Genomic DNA, 20,395 nt, shown 5'->3' on the forward strand with positions numbered 1-20,395 from the left:
TTATTTTTCTACATGGAGAAGTTTTTCTCATCGAATGGAGGGATTTTGTTGTAACAAACCGTTATTTCAAACCTATGTAATAATGTAGGTCAATTTGTAGTTCTTTTTAAAACAATAAAGAGAAATTTTAGCATACTGTCTATCTTTACATAATTGACCCTCAAAAATAAATTATTAAACAATCTCGATTGGGATGAACCAAGTGATAGAGATTGTAACAAGGTTTCCAAAAACATAAAGAACACTAAAATCCGAGTTATAACGAAGAAGTTATGACCAATCGAAGATCCGCGACAAAACCGGCAAAACATTGTTCAGTGTAAAAACTGAATTTGCAATAAAATGCTTTTTAGCCATAACATTCTAAATGAAAGTTGTACTTTATGTTAAACCTAGAACTTTCATAAAAAGAACGGCAACATCTGACTTCGTATGAGGAAGTTACGATTTTTCTAAGTTTCAATATAGCAGTGTACATCTAAAAACTCGAAATAAAGATCGAGTGATTTTTAGCCGACACAACCTAAACGAGAATTGAAGGTCTCGTCAATAGTAGTACAACGGTAAAACGACAGACAACAACGGACGTCGGATGAAGAAGTTATGAATTTTTAACGGATTTCCTGTCCCGGTGTGTTAAAAATAATAATATTAAAAATAAAATCAAAACTAGCTGACGAAGTCTAAACGAAAGTCGTAGAGTATAATTTTACCTACACTTGAATTAAAAGAACGTCAAAAACAGAGCTCGTATGCGAAAGTTATGATTTTCGCAAGTTTTTGGCACAAAAATCGAGAAATATTGAGAACCGGGCAATTTCGCATGGCTGACCTTTGGTCACGTCACCTCGCATGCGAGTCCTCCACCTGTCACCTTCTGATTGGACCATAGTTCACCGTGTCGCATTCTGATTGGACCGCAGCCGAGGTCCAATAGGCAGCCGACACCCTCGCAGGAGACACCCCTCGGACACCCCTCGGACCCTCGTGGCACCTTCCCGTTGGACCGAAGTTCGGTCCAGTCCGAAGCCAACACCTCTGAGCCACCTGTCCGAGCCTCGCCTCCGTTTCCCCTTCACATGTCCGACGCGTGTTGATGACTAAGCTCCTTCGATCCGAGGCTTCGGCCCTATATAAGGGTGCGAGGTCTTCCGAAAATTTTACACTTTTCACCCTAAATTTCACACACTCTCATATATTTCACTCCCACAACCTCACCTACAACCCCTAAAGCCCCGGTATCAAGTCTCAAACCCTAAGCAAGCCTCGAAACCCCGAGATTCCCGAGAAGTTAACCTCTCTCCATTTGAAACTTTGCCTGATTAAAGCCGGTTTTTCGTCAAATAAACTCCTTTCCGGGAAACGAAACGCTGTCCGAATCACCACTTATCAAGTGAGTTCATACCCCCATATTTTCATAATTTCTATTGTTTTAAGGGGGGGGGGGGAATACAATTATAACACAAGAACTTTGTGTTATAAATACATGATTCCAAATCATGATCAAACGACATTAAATCATCAAAATATACTCAAAACTTTAAACTCTTTTGTAAACTTATATTTTTCCCCAAAGTTCATATTTGTATATATATATATATATATATATATATATATATATATATATATATATATATATATATATATATATATATAAGATTTAAAAGGCTTAGGACTGATAACTCATTCTGGGTCCTTTTCCTTGTTTGGATGTGGGCTTATAGTACCGGTTATTTGTCTGAGTGTCGTTTAAATTTTACTTATATATAGAATTGTAAATGTATATAAATATAAAAGTTATTTCATCAGTTTAACCACCCTTGTAACATGTTGAGCGAGGGGTTACATGCACAAATAGTTAAATACCGATTCAGAAAGTACATATAAATTATAATAGGTATAATTTATGATACATAGAACAATAATTCATGATTCAAGTATACTAGGATACACTGTTTTACAAGAAACAAGGGTTTTGATTCAAAACAAATCAAGGGTTTACAATTTTCAAATACATGTTCGGAATACTAATTCAAGAACATACTATCAATCATTTATTTCAGAATGATTGGGTTTTCATGACTAATATACATGTAACGTTTATATGCTTTTTATGAGTCATTCAATTCAGGTTGTTTAATTCATTTAGACAACCAAGGTAAAGTCCTGACATTATAACCAGAATCTCCAGTTAGGGGATCGAAATAAGTTGTGTGTAGATCTATGTTGGGATTGACAACCCCACACTCGGACTGCTAGCTACAGTCAGGCATACACGCCAATGAGTGACAATTGTTATCAACAGTTTAAACGCCTACAAGCATTTGTTTCAGGCCATCCAGTCATAGTATGGTTATAAGAACTCATTAAAAAGATATTAACAATATGTTAGTGTATAATCAACTAAACGAAAGTACACCTTCAAAGGACCAGTTACAGAATACAAACAACAATGGTTCAATACAGTTTTCAATAACAGCTGGTGAAGCCAGGCACACTCTCAGTCACAAGTTTTACATATACAGAACATTGGTTTACAAATAGAACGGTTTTATGGGAATAAAACTACTTTTCATATACAATAGAAAATATAGGATTTTCTGGAACAGTTTACATATGCAAGATACAGAGACACCCTTTTAAACATAAACACTTATGCACTCACTCAACTTTATGTTTATACTCCCTTTTCAAATTACTTGTATTCTCAGGGAATCAATAAACAGGTACTCCCCGAGCTTTTTGAAAAGATGGAGGTACTTTGAGTCATATCTTCTTCTTTTGTATAACTATTTTGGTTTCAATATACAATGATTGAACACATGTAAGTGTTGGATTAATGTCTAAGTCCATAACTATAATTGGTAAGACTTGACCCGACTCGGCATGGTCCATTTGGGTTGCATGGCATCATGCATTTGGATAGACTATAATGAGAGAAATAACACTTAAGGTTGGTTAATATACTATATGTTCTAATATATTAATAAGGTTATTTAATTAGTATTGATCAAGAATTAATTTGGAATTAATTAAGTGATCAAAAGGAGACTAATTAAATATATGGGTTGATTGTGTAAATCATTCATTCTTATATATGTGGGCTTGTGATCCAAGATTCCTTATGTTGGACTAAGTCCATGGGGTGACCCATGGATACTCCATGGAGGCTAAAATCCATGGAGCATAAGGAATGGGTAAAGTTATGAGTTACATGGGGTAACCCTAATAGCCACCATATAAAAGAATCCCATGGCTCAAGAAATCGTGTACTAATGTGTGAGTGTGAGGGCTAGACGATTTCAAGGAGTGTTCAAGTTTCTCTCAAGTTATTCCAAGTGTATTTGGTGTTGTGTGAACCATTTGAGGTGTCACACTTGGGGCACTAGCCACTCAAGCTTCATGAAGACATTCTACATCAAAGAGGTATGTATTCTATCTTGTTATATTTATTATTTTGTATGCCAGATTAGGATAATACCTTGGATGTTCATAATTGTATGTATAATAGAGAAAACATAGATCCAAGGTATTTAGGGTTGCATGTACACTTAGGAGTGTTAGAATGCTCATAACCCAACAGTGGTGTCAGAGCCTAGGCTTGTTTTCTTGTTATACTTGCAAAAGTAGCTGAAAAATCGAGTTGGATGCATATATTCGATTGTTTTGGCTGGAATTGGACTAGGAACATTACCCTAAGATGTTTTTGGACTTATAAACTTGTTTTTGATGTGGTAATGTTCATGCTAATCCAATTTCTAAGATAATTGTCATAATTTCAAGATTTGTATTAGTTTGTATGTTCATGCTAATTTCTTGAAGATTGATGATTTGAATTATCTTGTTCTTATGAGGTTCTTAGATTAATAGAAAAGTTGTGTGAAATAGTTGTTTTCAATCCATTTTAATCTAAGAGTTGATTCCAAAGTGTGTTTTTGTAACTTGTCCTTAAGTTATATGAAAAGTCACATTTAAGAATCATAAAACTCATAAAAGTTGGCAAAGGTTACAAAATGAAGAGTCTAGTTCTAATTAAATGGTTTTATGACTCCATAACTTGTCCTCAAGTTATGGAGGTTCAAGAGTCTCTTCATTAAATTAAAAAAAAAAGTGTAACCTTAATTAGTTCCATAAGTTACAATAAAAAAAAGTTATTTTTTTTATTAATTAGTTTAAAGTCTTCCATAACTTGTCCTCAAGTTATGGAACTTGAAGAGTTTTTTTTTTTTTTTTTTTAATTAAAACTACTTTAAACTAATAAGTTATGGAATTAATTAGTTTTGAATAGTTTCAAAACTTGCCCTCAAGTTTTGGAATTTGAAAAGTTTTCACTTATGAATACTTTAATTCCAAGTTAGCCCTTAGAATTTTAAAAGTTAAAATTCAACCCTTATACTTTATAATATTATAAGTTAATAATATTTATATATATGTATAAGAGTAAAGTCAGTCTTACCGTTAGTAGACCTCATTCACGAAGCCGGTCTATAAGGGGGGTATAAGGTTACTGCCTATAAAATGGCAGTTTAATGGGTGTCCACTCTCACCCACCGCTTCCTTGACTGGTGGAGGGTCGTTAGCCGAACGGGTAGGACAAGGACTATAATTCTCCTTTCATTAAAAGTATTAATGATAAATACTAAGTAGCTAAACTCTTATTAATACCCAATCTTAGTTACTTAGGAAAATGTGAATTTGGTGCTAACCCATGAAATTACACTTTGCACTTTGCTTAAGTCGTTAGTGGAGCGTGTGTGGTTAACCGGCACACTAACCTGGACTTAACAAGGTAGGCAAAGGGTAACTTAATATTTATCATAGTATCGGTGGAGCGTTTGTGGTTAACTGGCACACTGATTAAGGGGTAAATATTAAGGGTACCAAGTATATTTGCATGGTTATTCACACCTTGTTTTGTGATCCTCGGCATCCCAGTCACAAAACCTGAAGGGCACACTCGAGATTGAAACATGCCTTTGAACAGTTCAATGAATCTCAAAGATCTAGGACTTTCAAATCCAATTAAAACCTAATAAATTATTTCGTTTTTCATGGTGGAAATTGGTGAATCGTCATTCACCTACCTTCAAATATTTTATAGCTTGGATTACGGCATCCCTCTTCTAAGTTATAAAATAGTTTCTTGGGTCCTAGCCTTAATATTTCATATTGGGTGTCATATTAAGGACTTTAAATCAGCTATCTTGAATATCTCCCAAAAGGATGTCTGGTCTAGACATTTATGATCTTCCCAAATCTCTTGAAACAAGCTTTCCTAAATGAAGATGATGTCCCATGGATATCATACTTCTTTCACCTCCTCCAATTATTCTCCCTAACCCACAAGTTCCTAAAAAGTGTAAGGTCACTCAAGCCCTATTGGCAAGGCAAGGTCTAGGTGTGATCACATCTTGGAGATGTAGTCACATATTGACAAGTCGGGAGAGTTGGGTGTCAAAGTCTTGAGAAAGTTGGTGGCTCAACTACTTTCTAAGTCACATAGTGAGTTCTTTTGGGAATCCTATGAAACAGACTAAGACAAGACCCTTAATGATCTTATCTATTTGCTAAGATCAACTTCCTAAAACGCTATGGACATTGACAATGATGACATTGGATATCCAGTAAAGCTCTCTCTTCCCAATGGAAAGGGATCGGCCATAGTCAACTCGGTTGACCCAATGGTAAAGAGAGAGGCGAAGTCTGAGATAGTCCTATTATCAAGGGTCCATAGGTAACTATTGCCAAAGGAAGGGGCATTGGTTACGAAGCTGCCAAATTTACCTAAGGATGTTAAAGTCAATAAGTTTGGCTCTACTTCAGGTAAAGTCTATTGTCTAACTCTATTAAGTACATGCTGATTCTGATCGCGAAGATGGATTTCAATCGCATGGTTCGGTGATCAGAATTTTAGGCTATTACTTAAGAGTTATGATATTTATATTGCTTAGGAATAGATAACAACAAGGTTTTCATATGGATTGTAAGGATAAGTTTTTCCGCAAAGTTTTAAAATAAAAGAAAAAGGTTTTGATTTTATTTATTTTAAGTATCCTTACAATGGCATTTGTGAAAAGTTGTTGCTTATAAGATTCCATTGATAGCAATATTGGAAAAATGGATTTGATTCTTTCGGTTGTGGTAGTGTCTAATATTACCAAATAAGGAAAGATTCTCATCACCCAAGGTTCAATTGGACCGAAACTTGGAATCATGCAAGTTGTATAGTATGATGAATGAGAACTTTCAGCTTGGAAAATTAAGACTAATTCCTTATGTGAATAAGGAAAGGACTAAGGGATCGAGTACACATTCTTGTGCACTGGTCAAGTCCACCACAAAAGATCAAGAAGACTATTCGTCATGATTTACTTAAGTTTAGTAAATATGATTATACTTATAAGTTTAAGTATAAGTCTGTAGCATTGGAGAAGTTTCAATGTGAGACAGAACGAATAAGAAGAATCAAAGTATGGCACAAAGATAAAAGTTTCTCAAATCTGAAAAGATGGGAGAGTACTTTAGTATCATGTTTATGATCATCTTAATGATTAAGATACCATATCACAATTGGTCCTCTAAAGTCATCTTAGTGCATTCTTATGACTAAGAAGAGGAGTCATGAATTGTTGAAATGGTTAAATCAAAAAGATGAGTCATACTTCGTTCCAAAACAATTCTTAGAGTCATACTCCAAGATTGTAACTTGAGTAACATATCTTAAAGAGGGTTTGTTAACACTAGTCAAATGTAAGAGTAAAAGGTTATCTACTCTTGTACATTTGAAATTGGTAAGTTGTGATGTTTTGGATAAAACAGAGACCAACTTAGGCCAATTGTGTAAAGTGTTAGTCTTGATAAAGAATCCGCACTATCTCTTGAATATTTGACAAGGGAGTCTTATATGTCAAGAGGACAGTGGGAGTCTTAAAGCTCTTGAAAGTTTCAAGACTTAATCAAGAATAAAACCTAAAGTCCTTCACTAGCACACGACTTGAGGTTTATAACCTATCGTGTTGAAATTTTTGTGCCTATTCAAGTTGGCTTTGCATAGGAGTTCTGAGAGTTCTCAATTGGTTGCACAACTACTTGGAAGCAATGGCAGGCACCTGAGCTGCCAAATGGCAAGAATTTAAGATTGCACAAGTTTAATCAATATGAGTTTGGATTTGTCACTAACCTTGTCTTGTGATTATGGTTTTGACAAATTCACATGGATAAGAACACATACACTATTAAATCTAAGTGTCATAAGGTTTCTCTCCGATTCATGAAAATGATGGTGAGGAAACACTTTCACTAAGTAGATTTTAGCTAGATAGCAATTGTGATATTTGCATTCTCAAAGTCGTTAGTGGAGCGTGTGTGGTTTACCGGCACACTAACATGGACTTGTGAGAAGTGGCAAAGGTCTAAACAATTGAGACTATGATTACGGCATCCCTTTTCATAGTTCTAAAATTGTTTAGACATACATGTGAGCTATCTAAGAGAGGTGTATGATTTTGATAAAATTTTATCAAAACAATCTAGTATCAGAAATCTGAACTTTGCTAAGAAAGTCAGTTGATTTCTGAGTACATGTCAAAGCTAGTGGGAGCATAAGTGTTATGCTAATAATCATCATGTTAGTGGGAGCATGATAATTATGACAAAGGTTACAAGTTAGCAATGTTAATTATAGAAAACCACAGTTTCAATTCGTGAGGTTGCAAGGGTTGAAAAAGTTGTTTTTCTATAATTAAGGGAGAGGAAATTATACTTCATTTCAATTCTAAAAGCTTAGATTGAGATTTTAATCGTATTTAATCAAGGATATATATATGAATTTCATGTTGGAATGGCTCAACATAAGGAAATTCTATATATGGGTCCATTATTTGCGTTCTAAAATTCGATTATGATTACAGCATCCCTTTTCATAATCTGAATTTTGAGAACTTGGCAAATTGAAATGGAAATATTATAGCAAAAGACTGGTTTAGTCTTTATGTGAGACATCATGAATCGTGTCCCATATGCTTCGGATATAGGATCGATTACATGTGCTATATTCATCCTTTCTAAAATTTTCCAAATGCCTGGGGCATTATGAAGGGAAAAGGTCTAGAATTGGATATGACTAAAATGATTAAGCAATTGTCGAGGACAATCTAAGGTTTACCAAAGATTGGTTGCTCAAGGACAGTTAGAAGTATAATGTTAATTCTGGAAGGACCATATTGACATAATCTGTAAGGAGGCAACTCTTGTTCAGAAGTGATAGTCAAAATGGAATATGGAAATGTTTCAAAGTTAGAAATTATTCAATATGTGTAAGATTAGGAAACTTAATGAAAGAAGGATGTTTCCAAGGAGCTGATCTCCTTTGGAATGCTCTGTAATGATTGTTGTCAAGTCTTTCTGACTTTGTGCATAATCATTAAGAGGATCAATGCATATAAGTTTAGAATCTAACAGATTTCAGTAAATGGCATGAATTTGGAATTCTTGCATTTGCAGTAAGGATTTGGGACTGTGAAAAGAGGATCATTGGAGTGATGTTCAATTGATCTATTTTACAAAGTAAAGATCATAGACAAACATAGTATGCATACTTGGTGTATGGCATGACTAGTGTTTAGAAAACATAGTGTACATGCTTGGAGCATGGGACAACTATTGTTTTAAATTCAAGTATAAAGTTGATAAAACCGAAACAATGAATAATGAGTAATCAGTATGGTCATAAATAAAAGTGTTTATTTATATTCATAGGGTTTGATACCATATTTGATTCATTTATTCTTGTGTTTCACTTTGCATGTTTTGACTTCCAGAATAACTAAGTCGCTCTTCCTGAATGATTAAGTTATTCAAACCATCCACAGTCGGTCATATGTTGGAAGTAGATATGAATCAATACTGTCATGGGTTGGTTTGTAGAGGTCCAAGTTGGTGGACAAAGTGGTGCTACAACACTCATGAGTGCTCATAAGTTCTGAGTATTGGATTCAACCCGCGCTCATTTGAATCACTTCATGGATTTTATCACGAGTGATCATGAGACGATAATATCTTATATTCTTCAAACCTAGAGATATGAGTTGTTACTATGAGTTGGTTATACATTGATTGCGCGAAAACGCATTGGTAACTCGATGTTATAAAACGTGCCTTTGTGTATGATTCAACAAGTAGTAGAACAAGCCATATGAGTCGAACTTTATCCATTCCTTTTACCTTCGGGATAAAAGCGATATCTGTGGGCCCCTCGATGATTTAAAGATGATACATGTGAGTGCTTGGCCAAGCCAGGACTGATTTGATTTGTTCAATCAGTCAGTCATCATAAATCGAAAATGGGGAAACAACAAATGGACAGAGAGAATGATTGATAATCCATGTCTCAGTCCATATGATATCTAGAATGGAGGAATATATGATCCCTTATCTAATGGACAAGTCATTGACAAAGGTCAGAGTTCATCGACAAGGTCAGAGTTCGACAGAAGCTTTTGAGAGCTACAATTGCTGATCGGTTCCTGAAGTCATACGCAATAATAGTTTTAGACTTATCCAAGTGGGAGACTGTTGGATTGATGTCTAAGTCCATAACTATAATTGGTAAGACTTGACCCGACCCGGCATGGTCCATTTGGGTTGCATGGCATCATGCATTTGGATAGACTATAATGAGAGAAATAACACTTAAGGTTGGTTAATATATTATAAGTTCTAATATATTAATAAGGTTATTTAATTAGTATTGATCAAGAATTAATTTGGAATTAATTAAGTGATCAAAAGGAGACTAATTAAATATATGGGTTGATTGTGTAAATCATTCATTCTTATATATGTGGGCTTGTGATCCAAGATTCCTTATGTTGGACTAAGTCCATGGGGTGACCCATGGATACTCCATGGAGGTTAAAATCCATGGAGAATAAGGAATGGGTAAAGTTATGAGTTACATGGGGTAACCCTAATAGCCACCATATAAAAAAATCCCATGGCTCAAGAAATCGTGTACTAATGTGTGAGTGTGAGGGCTAGACGATTTCAAGGAGTGTTCAAGTTTCTCTCAAGTTATTCCAAGTGTATTTGGTGTTGTGTGAACCATTTGAGGTGTCACACTTGGGGCACTAGGCACTCAAGCTTCATGAAGACATTCTACATCAAAGAGGTATGTATTCTATCTTGTTATATTTATTATTTTGTATGCTAGATTAGGATAATACCTTGGATGTTCATAATTGTATGTATAATAGAGAAAACATAGATCCAAGGTATTTAGGGTTGCATGTACACTTAGGAGTGTTAGAATGCTCATAACCCAACAGTAAGTACTTATACTTGTTAAATACAATGGTTGTTTGTACTTTGATTACTATGATGCATGTGTTGTGATACTACAATTGAAGTCCTCCACCCCCGGACGTTTCCGCCGTCTGGTTGGGGGTGTGACAGATTGGTATCAAAGCATTGTTTATAGTGAACTCAGTATATCAATCCATAAAAGATATACAGACTATAAATACATCGGGGCTGAGAGCTCTGACTTCAAGTATACTTTTTAAGAATTCTAAGTATTTTTACAAGAAGTATATTAACACTCATACCTACCAGTACAGTATCACAGTCATAAGAACTTAAAAGTATTTGGATGTTGAACACTATAGTCAAACCTGGGCAGTTATGTAATCATATATGGAATTAATATAGCTTGATCAACTATATTGATTTGAGATATGACCAATTGGGAGTGATAGTAGTGTTGCGACATGTCTAAAACTTACCATACGTATTTAGAAGAACTATAGAACATAACACAAAGATTAAAATACTACGGAGAGTATTTTACTAACCTTACTTCTAATACAGAACCTATGGCTGAACACAATTTACCTGGGGACCCCTACAATCCACAAAATGCAGGCTGGATCACAGACTCAGATGAAGAACCCTTTGAGGACAGTGAATCAAGTGGTAAGGATACAGAGCCACAAGTCTGCAACCCTGGGGAGCGTCCCCTGAGACAAGATGAAGCCGAACCCATACCTGAGTGGGGCAAATACATAAACCATTGGAGTCGGCAAGACGGTCAACGCCCTCCCTACAGAATGGCATGATGTTTCTATAACGTCTCTAGAGGAGGAACAGCCGATAGAGCTCTTCCAGTTATAGTAAACCGAATAGCCCGGCAAGCCAATCAATCAAGGATGTCGATCAATCGAATCCTAGAAGTGAATACGGTTGCGCAGGCGAACACTGCAGATATCCTTCCTCTTGATGAAATGCAGAATGAAACCCAACACCATACAGAAGCCCTTCAGAGGCAAGTCTATGCTGCTCAATCAGAGATAAGAGAATTAAGAGAGCATCAAGCTGCCCAAGAAAGGCGCTGGAAGACGCAGGATAAAGCAGGACCCAACAATCATCGTAGCAACCGCCGCAAGTAGTGTTTGCACTACTTCTACTTTCTAGTTTGAGATACTGAATGTATAGACTACTTTTCACGATAAGTACAAAATCGGGTATCAATAAAACAATAAGCACTTTACTTCAACAAGAGTTATTACAATTCTCATAAACATTCTATTCAAAAGTTTTGGTTTACAGAAATGTTCCAGTGTTATTTTTCATGCTTTCAATATGACCGCGAAAATTTTATTTTCGGTAGGTCGGTTTGATGTCGATACTTTCTTAGTATTATGGTATATTATAGACCTGCTTTAAGGTCAAGTTTTCCGGACCTTATGTACTTAATATACCAATACAATCGGCATGTACATTCATACTCTTTGAAAAATAACCATTCAATTTCATATTATCCTGTTGCAAGTTGTACTTGCAGTGGATTTCTATTTCCAATTCTTTACAAGATTCATGTTGAATTAAGTGTTTAGTTCAAAGATATCAAATTCATATTCATTCTTGATATCTCACTATCTTTTTATCTATTAACTTTTATAGCAAGAGATGCCTCCTCATAGAAATCAAAGACATGTCAATGAAGCACCGACGCCACCACCACCTCCTTAATTCGACCCCGCTATGTTCCAAGCGGCGGTCACGGCAGCTGTAGTTGCTGCCATGACTCATATCAATACTCCTGGTGCTAGTAGTTCGGGATCTGGTGCACATCCTTCTAACCATGGCGAGGGTCATGAGCACTCATGAGAGTGCACTTATAAAGACTTCCCGAATGCCAAACCCAGGACCTTTAATGGAACTGGGGGTGTGATGGTTTTAAGGCAATGGATTGAGAAGACAGAAGCAATTTTTGAAATTTGCTCCTGTTCGGAGGGTAGCAAAGTTAAATTTATTGTCTGTACTTTTTCAGATAGGGCCCTAAGATGGTGGAATGGCCATGTTAAGTCACTAACTTTGATAGTGGCTAATACGATGAGCTGGGAGAACTTAAAAGCCATGCTAATGCGGGAATACTGTCCGCGCGGGGAAATTCAAAAACTTGAGCAAGAGCTCTGGGGTCTTACCATGGCCCGTGCAGACATAACAACTTACAAGAATCGGTTCTATGACTTGGCGATTCTGTGTCCTGAAATGGTTGCTCTGGAGAGCAAAAAGATTGAAAGGTATATTTGGGGACTGTCGCCTCAGATACAGGCAAGTGTCATTGCTTCTAGGTCTGTCACCTTTGACAGTGCCAAGGAATTGGCACAGTCACTTATCGACCATGGAAATCGTCAAAATTCTGTGGTTACTGCTCCAGAACAACCTAAGGAGAACAACAACAACAGCAAGAAGAAGGGTTGGAACAAGAAGAAGGGAAAATCTCCTCTGGAACCTTCAAAGAAGCAACAAGTAGTAGCAGTCCATGCCACTATTGTACCTGCTACCATACCTACCATTGTACCTGCTGTTGCCCCTAATAACCTTGCACCAACTAAGCCCTATGCTGGTAACCTCCCTAAATGCAACAAGTGCAATTTTCACCACAACGGAAATTTCCAAGAAATGCAGTGCCGTAACTGCAACAGGAAAGGGCATACTGCCCGATTCTGTAGAATACCACCTCAACCACTTAACCAAGTACTTGTCGCTAGAGTAGGGCGAGCATGCTACCAATGTGGTGATGCGGGTCATTTCAAGAAATATTGTCCAAAAGCTGGAAATGTCGGTGGAGTTGGGAGGATTCTAGGACTAGGTCATGAAGAAGCGGTGGCAGACCTTGCAGTGGTCACGGGTACGTTCCTTCTCAACAATACTTATGCATGCATTCTATTTGATTGTGGTGCTGAGAGGAGCTCCGTGAGCCATAATTTTAAACATCTACTAAATCAAAACTCCCAACCACTAAAAGAAACATTCACAGTAGAAATGGCTAACGGGAAATCCGAATCCACCAACGATATATACATAGGATGTATCCTTACCTTGAATGACTTGTTTTTCCCAATAGACCTTATGCCGGTCTCTATCAAAAGTTTTGACATCATAATAGGTATGGATTGGTTGTGCCCCAACCATTCCGACATCCTATGTTATGAAAGAGCTATTCGTTTGAACTTGCCAACTAATGAAACTCTTATTATCTATGGCGACAAACCTGGAACGAACCTTCAGATCATTTCTTGCATCAAGGCACATAAATACCTTCGCAAGGAGTACTGTGCATTCTTAGCTCACGTGGTAGACGAAAGGAAAGAGGTGAAAGACATCGCGAGCATTCCTAAGGTCTGCAACTTTCCCGATATTTTTCCAGATGATCTTCCAGTAGTACCTCCCGAACGACAAGTCGAATTCCGAATCGACTTTATCCCTGGAGCTACCCCTGTAGCCAAATCCCCCTATCGTCTTGCACCTTCTGAAATGCAAGAATTATCCAGCCAGCTTAACGAACTCCTTAGCAAAGGTTTCATAAGACCAGGCTTCTCCCCTTGGGGAGCACCGGTTTTTTTTATAAAGAAGAAGGATGGATCATTCCGCATGTGCATAGACTACCGCGAGCTGAATAAACTTACCATCAAGAACCGATATCCTCTGCCTCGCATTGACGATTTGTTCGACCAACATCAAGGTGCGAACTACTTCTCAAAAATAGACTTAAGATCCGGTTATCACCAGTTACGGATTTTGGAGGAAGACATTCCCAAGACCATGTTTAGAACTCGTTATGGTCATTACGAGTTTATAGTGATGTCATTCGCATTGACGAATGCACCTGCTGTGTTCATGGATCTAATGAACAGAGTGCGTCGTCCATTCGTTGACAAATTCGTCATAGTCTTCATTGACGACATCCTTATCTATTCAAGAAGCAAAGAAGAACATGGCCAACATCTTCGTCAAGTATTACAAACCCTTAGGACAGAAAAACTCTATGCGAAGTTTTCAAAGTGCGAGTTTTAGATTAGGAAGGTTGAATTCCTAGGTCACGTGGTCAGTTCAGAAGGAATACACGTGGAACCTTCCAAAATCAAGGCCATTGAAAACTGGCCAGCACCCAACACACCTACAGAAATCCGTCAATTCTTAGGTCTTGCTGGCTATTATCGCAGATTCATCCAAAATTTCTCCCGAATCGCTAAACCGCTTACCACCCTGACGAAAAAGGGTGTAACTTTTAATTGGGGAGAGAAGCAAGAAACAGCATTCCAAACGCTTAAACAAGCCTTGTGCAGTGCACCGATCTTGTCCCTACCCGAAGGGACCGAGGACTTTGTAGTATACTGTGATGCTTCAAATCAAGGGCTTGGGTGTGTTCTTATGCAGAGAGGAAAGGTTATCTCCTACGCCTCAAGACAGCTTAAGACGCATGAGGTCAACTATACAGCACATGACCTTGAGCTAGGAGCAGTGGTGTTTGCTCTGAAGATCTGGAGACATTACCTATATGGCACGAAATGCACAATATTCACGGACCATAAAAGTCTCCAACATATCTTCGATCAGAAAGAGCTGAACATGAGACAACGACGATGGGTGGAGCTACTGAATGACTACGATTGTCAGATTCTTTATCACCCTGGTAAAGAAAACGTAGTAGCTGACGCCCTTAGCAGAAAAGAATACTCGGGACGCCGGGTAAAGTCGTTGACCATGACAATCCATTCACATCTGCCCACATAGATCAAAGAAGCTCAACTTGAAGCCATGAAACCCGAAAACATGGCAGGTGAAACTCTGAGAGGAATGGATAAGAACTTTGAAATCAAGGATGACGGAGTCTATTATTTCATGAACCGATCTGGACACCAAAGTTCGGTGGTTACAGAGATGTGGTTATGAATGAAGCATACAAAACCCGATACTCCATTCATCCAGGTTCATACAAGATTTATCTGGACCTTAAGAAACTATATTGGTGGCCTAACATGAAGGCCGAAATCGCTACCTTTGTAGGTAAGTGCCTTACTTGTGCCAAAGTCAAGGTAGAGTACCAAAAACCTTCAAGTTTATTACAACAACCTGAAATCCCTGAATGGAAGTGGGAGCGGATTACAATGGATTTCATAACCAAATTACCCAAGACTTCGGGTGGTTATGATACTATTTGGGTAATCGTCGACAGATTAACCAAATCCGCACACTTCTTGCCAAGAAAAGAAGCCGACAAGATGGAGAAGCTAACCAGAACGTACCTCAGGGATATTGTTAGTCTGCATGGTGTACCAATATCTATTATTTCGGACCGAGATAGTAGATTCACCTCTTGTTTCTGGCAGTCTTTACAAAACTCACTGGGAACCAGGCTGGACATGAGTACAGCTTACCATCCACAAACTGACGGACAAAGTGAGAGGACGATTCAAACATTGGAAGACATGTTACGAGCTTGTGTGATAGACTTTGGGAAGGCATGGGATATTCATTTACCCCTTGTTGAATTCTCTTATAACAACAGTTATCACACTAGCATAAAAGCTGCTCCATTCGAAGCCCTCTATGGCCGCAAGTGTAGATCCCCTCTGTGTTGGGCTGAAGTGGGTGACACGCAGCTAGCTAGAGGTCAAACTCCTGACAGTGCTCTCGCCGGTCCGGAAATTATTCGAGAAACTACCGAGAAGATCGTACAAATTTGGGAGCGACTTAAAGCTTCCAGAGATAGACAGAAAAGCTACGCTGACAAAAGGAGAAAACCCTTGGAATTCCAGTTTGGTGACCGCGTCTTGTTAAAGGTCTCACCCTGGAAGGGCATGATACGCTTTGGAAAGCATGACAAATTAAATCCAAGGTACATAGGACCATTCGAGATTCTTGCCAGAATCGGTCCTGTAGCTTACAAACTTCGACTACCCCAAGAACTAAGTAACATTCATCCTACCTTCCACGTTTCGAACTTGAAAAAGTGTCTATCCGACGAGACTCTTGTGATCCCACTCGAGGAAATCGAGTTAAACGAGAGCCTCAACTTTGTGGAAGAACCTGTAGAGATTCTAGACAGGGAAGTTAAGAAAACCAAACAAAGTCGTATCCCGATAGTGAAGGTTCGTTGGAATGCAAAACGGGGACCTGAATTCACTTGGGAATGTGAGGATAAATGCAACGGAAATATCCACATCTTTTTCCCTAGTCTATCTGTAATGCTAATTTCGGGACGAAATTCTCTCTAACGAGGGGATAATGTAACAAACCGTTATTTCAAACCTTTGTAATAATGTAGGTCAATTTGTAATTCTTTTTAAAACAATAAAGAGAAATTTTAGCATACTGTCTATCTTTACATAATTGACCCTCAAAAATAAATTATTAAACAATCTCGATTGGTATGAACCAAGTGATAGAGATTGTAACAAGGTTTCCAAAAACATAAAGAACACTAAAATCCGAGTTATAACGACGAAGTTATGACCAATCGAAGATCCGCGACAAAACCGGCAAAACACTTTTCAGTGTAAAATTTGAATTTGCAATAAAAGGCTTTTTAACCATAACAATCTAAATGAAAGTTTTAGTTTATGTTAAACCAAGAACTTTCATAAAAAGAACGGCAAAATATGACTTCGTATGAGGAAGTTACGATTTTTCTAAGTTTCAGTATAGAAGTGTATAGCTAAAAACTCGAAATAAAGATCGAGTGATTTTTAGCAGACACAACCTAAACGAGAATTGAAGGTCTCGTCAATAGTAGTACAACGGTAAAAAGACAGACAAAAACGGACGTCGGATGAAGAAGTTATGAATTTTTACGGATTTCCTGTCCCGATCTGTTAAAATTAATAATATTAAAAATAAAGTGAAAACTAGCCGATCAAGTCTAAACGAAAGTCGTAGAGTATAATTTTACCTACGCGTGCATATAAAGAACGTCGAAAACGGAGCTCGTATACGAAAGTTATGATTTTCGCAAGTTTTTGTCACAAAAATCGAGAAATATTGAGAACCGGGCAATTTCGCATGGCTGACCTTCGGCCACGTCACCTCGCATGCGAGGCCTCCACCTGTCACCTTCTGATTGGACCGCAGTTCACCGTGTCGTATTCTGATTGGACCGCAGCCGAGGTCCAATAGGTAGCCGACACCCTCGCAGGAGACACCCCACGGACACCCCTCGGACCCTCGTGGCACCTTCCCATTGGACCGAAGTTCGGTCCAGTCCGAAGCCAACACCTCCGAGCCACCTGTCCGAGCCTCGCCTCCGTTTCCCCTTCACATGTCCGACGCGTGCTGATGACTAAGCTCCTTCGATCCGAGGCTTCGGCCCTATATAAGGGTGCGAGGTCTTCCGAAAATTTTACACTTTTCACCCCAAATTTCACACACTCTCATATATTTCACTCCGACAACCTTACCTACAACCCCTAAATCCCCGGTATCAAGTCTCAAACCCTAAGCAAGCCTCGAAACCCCGAGATTCCCGAGAAGTTAACCTCTCTCCATTTGAAACTCTGCCTCATTAAAGCCGGTTTTTCGTCAAATAAACTCCTTTCCGGGAAACGAAACGCTGTCTGAATCACCACTTATCAAGTGAGTTCATACCCCCGTATTTTCATAATTTCTACTGTTTTAAGGGGGGGGGGGGGGAATACAAGTATAACACAAGAACTTTGTGTTATAAATACATGATTCCAAATCATGATCAAACGACATTAACTCATCAAAATATACTCAAAACTTTAAACTCTTTTGTAAACTTATATTTTTCCCCAAAGTTCATATTTGTATATATATATATATATATATATATATATATATATATATATATATATATATATATATATATATATATATATATATATATATAAGATTTAAAAGGCTTAGGACTGATAACTCATTATGGGTCCTTTTCCTTGTTTGGATGTGGGCTTATAGTACCGGTTATTTGTCCGAGTGTCGTTTAAATTTTACTTATATATAGAATTGTATATGTATATAAATATAAAAGTTATTTAATCAGTTTAACCACCCTTGTAACATGTTGAGCAAGGGGTTACATGCAAAAATAGTTAAATACCGACTCAGAAAGTACATATAAATTATAATAGGTATAATTTATGATACATAGAACAATAGTTCATGATTCAAGTATACTAGGATACACTGTTTTACAAGAAACAAGGGTTTTGATTCAAAACAAATCAAGGGTTTACAATTTTCAAATACATGTTCGGAATACTAATTCAAGAACATACTATCAATCATTTATTTCAGAATGATTGGGTTTTCATGACTAATATACGTGTAACGTTTATATGCTTTTTATGAGTCATTCAATTCAGGTTGTTTAATTCATTTAGACAACCAAGGTAAAGTCCTGACATTATAACCAGAATCTCCAGTTAGGGGATCAAAACAAGTTGTGTGTAGATCTATGTTGGGATTGACAACCCCACACTCAGACTGCTAGCTACGGTCAGGCATACACGCCAATGAGTGACAATTGTTATCAATAGTTTAAACGTCTACAAGCGTTTGTTTCAGACCATCCAGTCATAGTATGGTTATAAGAACTCATTAAAAAGATATTAACAATACGTTAGTGTATAATCAACTAAACGAAAGTACACCTTCAAAGTACCAGTTTACAGAATACAAACTACAATGGTTCAATACAGTTTTCAATAACAGCTGGTGAAGCCAGACACACTCTCAGTCACAAGTTTTACATATACAGAACATTGTTTTACCAATAGAACGGTTTTATGGGAATAAAACTACTTTTCATATACAACAGAAAATATAGGATTTTCTGGAACAGTTTACATATGCAAGATACAGAGACACCCTTTTAAACATAAACACTTATGCACTCACTCAACTTTATGTTGATACTCCCTTTTCAAATTACTTGTATTCTCAGGGAATCAATAAACAGGTACTCCCCGAGCTTTTTGAAAAGATGGAGCTACTTTGAGTCGTATCTTCTTCTTTTGTATAACTATTTTGGTTTCAATATACAATGATTGAACACATGTAAATACTTATACTTTTAAAATACAATGGTTGTTTGTACTTTGATTACTATTATGCATGTGTTGTGATACTACAATTGAAGTCCTCCACCCCCGGACATTTCCACCGTCTGGTTTGGGGGTTTGACATTTGTTTATAGAAGTTGTACTAGAAATGAGTTTAGATTTAGAAGAAGAGGATGATGAAGAAGATGGTTTCGGCATTGCTTGAAAAGAGTACATGCTCTTATACCAATTGAAGGATCGTAAAAGAATAGTAAATATCAAACAATGCAAAGAACAAAGAAAGAAGGTAATCAAAAACCAATTTTGATTAAAGAAATCTATCACACGTAGAGAATGCACCAAACGTGTTTTTACATTGATACATAGTGTCACTTATATAATAGATATGAGACTATCCTAGATTCAAATCCCTACATATCATGAATTTGAATAACTATGTTTACTACCTTACATAAAAGATATACACAATACAAAACATATCCTATCACTAAGATAGCAGATCATATGCTTAAGCACCAAGAAACTTATCAAGTAGCCATGAAGCTTGATCGATGTCAGATGTCGCTGATAATGTAATTAGCATAATATGGATTTGACTAATCACATTATTTGGTTTGATCTTACAACCACCATATTGACCTCTATTCAAAATGGATTAACATAAAAAGGATCGATAGCTGGTTTTAGAATCGATTCTTCCTTTTGTTATTCTTATTAAATCCTTTATACTAAAATGGTTCTAGATTCATGAAATTTTATAATTGGGTTATTTGTCTCCTTCAAAATGCAAAAATAATGGGTGTAGTTGTGTTTAATATTTTACCATCTTGAAATTATCAAAGAGGGTTTATTTGTTAGAGTACAAAGAAGGAAATATACTCGTCTTGAAGAACCACCTTTTCTCTTATTGAACAAAGAAGTTTGGGATTTCTTAAATAACCTTACACAAGAAAAGAAAATCAAATAAATAAGAAACTTCCATCAATGATGAAAAACTAATAACTAAATCTATTATATCCTGATGAATA

This window comes from Lactuca virosa, chromosome 9, assembly GCF_052849685.1.
Source record: "Lactuca virosa cultivar CGN04683 chromosome 9, Lactuca_virosa_CGN04683_v6, whole genome shotgun sequence".
NCBI lineage: Eukaryota > Viridiplantae > Streptophyta > Magnoliopsida > Asterales > Asteraceae > Lactuca > Lactuca virosa.